The 4,873-nt window shown below is 53.0% G+C and overlaps 1 pseudogene; it reads left to right on the top strand.

The window, feature by feature from the left end:
* Nucleotides 1–2,460: 2,460 nt before the first annotated feature.
* Nucleotides 2,461–3,341, top strand: LOC101327863 (arrestin domain-containing protein 4 pseudogene; annotated as a pseudogene).
* The last annotated feature ends 1,532 nt before the right edge of the window (nt 3,342–4,873 follow it).

The following is a 4,873-nucleotide window of genomic DNA, read 5'->3' as shown; positions in this document are numbered from 1 at the left end:
GGTCACCACCCTTGGCCCTCCTTTACATCACAAACCTTCCTTTGGCATTCCCCCACCCCTGCAAGCATTCCTTTGCTTGGAGATCTGGGTTTCCAAGTCTGTTCCAACACTAGCAGTATGATTTGGGGCCTTCTACACCCCATTGTCCCCCCAAACAGTTTTTTCCCCTTCGGGTGTACTAGTACTTTTCCTTTTCAACCCTTATCCCATCTATCATGAACAGATTTGACCATGAATCATTTTATCCAAGATGATTGGTTTTTGTATTAATATTATCAGGTCTTCTGATGCAATTATCTTGTAGGATTAATGTCACCACCCAAACTCCCCCTATCTGGCCAGGAGGCCAGAAGAGCATAAAAACTCGCGGGCTGGGGGCTTCCGAATCCCAGACACTCGGTATCGCCCGGTGTGAGACCCACGCGATGGCGCAGCCCTTTCCCGGCTGTGAGCGCCGGGGCCCCAGACGCCGCCAGCCCCGAGCTCAGCCGACTCTGAGCCCTGGACGCTTCCTTTCTACCCCGCCCCGTGCGAGCTCTCCTGGGACGGCCCAGACTTCGACTGGGAGATGCTTTCCAGTCCCTGCGGCGGGCTTCTGCGCTGGGACCGTTCGCGAAACGGACAGTTTGCTGGAGGCCGAAGCCCTCGCGACGGGACGCAGAGCCACCTGCCCCGGACCAGACGCGCGCGACGCACCCGGACCCAGAGACGCCCCAGAAGAGGCGGCCGCCGCCTCCGCAGCCTCCCTCGGCGGGTGGCACCGCTTCCCGGACGGACGAGCGGAGCCCGAGAACGCTGACGGCGGGGACCCTATGGAGCGTCGCCCGGCTCCTGCCGCCGGGACCCGCCGCACGTCCCAAGGCTGGTGGCAGCGGATCCGACGCTCAGTGGCCCGGAAGACCCAGGGCTGCCAGGAGCCCCGAGATTTGCGCTGAGTCCCTCACTAAGTACAGTCCCATTGGCAGTTTATGAAATGCGTATTACCCTGCAATGTGAAGATCATTGATAAAATCAATGTACAATGTCTTCTGAATTTGTATAACAAGATGAAAGATACATGCTATTGTTTTAATTTCTGTATTTTTTCATTTGTAGGAATGTGAACCTCGTTAAATAAACTTTAAAGAAAAGAAATTTATGCAAGATGATTGGTGTTTTGCTTTCAACAAAACTGTACAACTGAATTTTACCTGTTTGGGATGAAATTCCTTGCTGACACAGCTTAGGAGCTGCCCATAGTTCCTTGTCAAGTGGGCCTCTACAGGGGGCAGGGAGCCACAAGTTATCCTGCTTCAGTAAAGCAAGCAGGAGAGAAGAGCCAGACAGGGAGTGCCAGCAGGACACAGTCATAGCGTTTAAAATCTCCTCTTGAAAGTGACACTCCATGACATTTGCTATCCTAAGTGACATCTTCTTTTCCTCTGTGAGCTCTATCGCATATGCCCTGCTGTTTAATGGTTTGTTTCAAATAACTGGGCTGGAGAATGGTAAGGAGAAACTCTCATCCTTAGTGACCCTTAGGTGAGACTAGCATGGACTTAGAGAAAAACTTTCCCTCCCTATGGCGGGCAGTGGGCAGGGTGAGGTGTTTCCAGAAGGCTAATGGCAAAGGAACTCTATTACTTGGTCTCAAGCAAAGTCAGCCTTTAAGTCTTGGGAGTGTGATTAGGGTGAGGAAGGAGCCAGATTAAGCATGAAGTCTTTCTCGCAGATAATTTTCCCTCTTGGTCTAGCTAAGGAGCTGCTCTTTGCTCTTTAGTTTCAGGGTTCTTTCAACCCTGCACACTCACTCTACCACTAGGCTCAGCCCCTCACCACGAGACTCCAGATGCCCCAGTCTCTGGGCTACTTCAATGCCCAGCAGGGATTAGAGAAGCTCCTTGCTCCTGTCCCAGGAGCCCTGTGTTAAAAAGGTTAACACATACAAAAGACATTCAAATGTCTTTCTTAGAATGGTTTATTTAATTCGTGATGGAAGGACGTGTAAGAAAGGGAAGATGTAAAACTTCAAGATAAAATATTGAGGGAGAATTTTCATCTTTTAACCTTATGGTCTCATCTAAAAACCATGATGAATATAAAACAACCATTCTCAAAACATCCTGAAGAGCAAAAGAAAAATGTGAACATTTACATATGTTATTAAGGACATCTAGATTCATTCTTCTAAGATTTCTAAAAGAAAAAGATTGTAATAAGTATAATGTTGACTGTGATGTCCCTGTTGTATTTCTTTTTGTGGTTTTTAGGAACAGAAATGGAATAACTCAAACAGTTTAAGCATAAAATAATTTATTGGGGGATAAAAAAATAACTTGTGGGGCCTCCACCGGGCCCCGCACAGCGGCCGCAGTGGCCCTCGGCGTGCGCGTGGCGCCTGTGATAGCGGCGCCGCTCTGCTCACGACCCCGGCCCCGCGCCGGTGCCGACCTCCTCGGCGCGGCGGCGTCGCCCGGTAGGATGGACGGCGAGGCGGGGTCCGCGGCGGGGGTGGGCTCCGAGGGCCGCTGTGCGAGGACAGGCGCAAGGGCTGCGACTCGAGCGGCGAGGCTGTGGTTGGGCACGTGCTGCTGGAGGTTGCCGAGCCGGTGACCCTGCGCGCGCAGCGCCTGGAGGCCCAGGGCCGCGCCACCGCCGCCTGGGGCCGGAGCGCCGGCGCCGCGGACCCCGCCGCCGCCTCGGGGATGGAGAACCTGACAGTGCGCCTGAGCCTGCGCGAGCCCCCGGCCGGCGACGGCATCGTCTTACTACAGCCTGGAATGAATTCCCATTCAGCTTTCAACGTCCATCGGAACTTTTGGTAACCTCATTCACCTGGATATATGGAAGTGTTCAGTACTGTGTGAGAACGGTTTGGGAACGACCTGATCAGAAGGTTAAGCGGGAACTCCAGGTCGTCGGTCACATCGATGTCAACCCACCAGCATTACTAACCCCTGTATTGAAAACTCAACAGAAGATGGTTGGCTGTTGATTTTTCGCTTCTGGTCCAGTCTCGCTGAGTGCCAAAACTGAAAGAAAGGGATACTGTAATGGAGAAGCTAAATCTATGCAGAAATAGGGAATTGTTCCACTCGTCTGATTGTTCCCAAAGCTGCCATTTTCCAGTCGCAGACGTATGTGGCCAACGTGCGCGGGAACCACATCGCCTCCGGGAGCACCGGCACCTGGAACGGGAAGACCCTCAAGATCTTCAGCACGGGACGCCGTGCTGCATCATCCGAGTGGATTACTCCTTAGCTGTGTATATTCACATTCCTGCTGCTAAAAAATTGATGCTTGAGCTGCCCTTTAGCTTTGTGTCCTGGCAAGAATCTATCATCTCAGAGTCTCAACTCTGAAACCAGGTAATCCTCTCTAATATGCTAAATTACTAGACATTTGTCAGCCTTGCCTGACGAGTAGAGAGTTTTTTTCCCCAGTGAATGGAAAAGACAAGGACTGGACCTGTCTCCCCAGGGACCTGCCTCTCCTCCCATCCCCCTCCCTAAACACCATCACCAAACCCCTCCCAGCAAGATGCAGTTTTCTCCTTAATCTCGCGAGGCTCCGAGGCAATTTGCAAGGCAAATGAGAGTCTATCTCCACTTATCTGGGCTTGGGTTTCCGATCTCCCGTACTAGACAGACCCTATAAAAGGCACACTCAGCATGGGGCTGAATCATTCGCCCCTTTGCTTAGACCCGCTACGCGTCTGGCCTGGGAGGAGGCTGAAGCCATGGAGCCGCACGCGTACTACACCTGGGAAGAGCTGTCCTGGAGGAGGGCGCATCCAGAGCCCCACATGCCACCGGGCCTCAACCGAGAACAGGCCTGGGCCTGGGCTCTGGATAACTTCCCTGCGCTGAGCCGCCCCTCCTGCCAAAGCCCCCAGTTCTGCGAGGACGCGCACTACTGTGCATGTGGGCTGCCGCGGCGCGCTTGCCCCGGACACGCACACGGTCGCCAGGCGGAGAGCGGCCACAAACGCTGGCGAGACCCACAAGCGCAGGAGCCAACGGCTGACCCGGGGTGGAGCGACAGTCCCGTCAAGAAGAAGCCGAAGCCACACACCGCAGGGCACAATCGGGCCTGAACAGCCAGGAGATGCCCGCAGCAGCGGAGGCCGACAGACACGCGGCCACATGGCCTCCAGGAGCCCAGGACGATCCCCATCCCCTACCCCGAAGCTGCGGAAACCCTGTGGAGGCTTGAAACCCTGTGGAACTTGGCAAGGAAACGAGTCGCATTCTTCTGTCCGGCCCACGGTGCCCCTTCAACCCATGCCCTGGCCTGGACTTCTCCCCTGGGCCCCGCCTTGCTCTGGGATGAGCCTGGAGGACTCTGTGGGGCAGACCAGTCCTTAGTTGTCCCTCCTTTCCTGGATTACTGACAGCTCTCTCAATTAGAAATCTCTCTTCAGGGGATCCATACTGTCTTAAGGAGCTTTCTTGCAGTTGTACTCAGAATTGTCATGTTTCTTATGTTGATTCCAATTATGAGCAATGATTAAAACTTGCTTCCCTATTCTCTGCCTGTGGATTGATTTGGGTGGGTAGAGTCAGGCCTGGAAGCGGTATAGGGGCTTCTGTGGCTGAAAGGGGAGCTGGGACCAGGGCCATGGCTCCTTAAGATCAAAGAAATGTAAAGTGAAACCGTGACATATAACTTTGACTACCACAGTGGTCTGTATTAATCTTTTCCATTTGTTCTAATATTGCTAAACTAGTAACTCCCCAAAGCAGCTTTTGAGAAATGAATTTGAAAGGGTATTTGGAAAGCCAACGTGACAATATGCATTAAGCATTTCAATATGAATACCCTTGGGGACTTCCCTGGTGGTCCAGTGGTTAAGACTCCGAGCTCCCAACGCAGGGGGCCCCCAGGTTTGATA

This window comes from Tursiops truncatus, chromosome 3 (genome assembly GCF_011762595.2).
Source record: "Tursiops truncatus isolate mTurTru1 chromosome 3, mTurTru1.mat.Y, whole genome shotgun sequence".
In the NCBI taxonomy this organism is placed as follows: domain Eukaryota; kingdom Metazoa; phylum Chordata; class Mammalia; order Artiodactyla; family Delphinidae; genus Tursiops; species Tursiops truncatus.
This window is presented reverse-complemented; position numbering and strand designations above follow the sequence as displayed.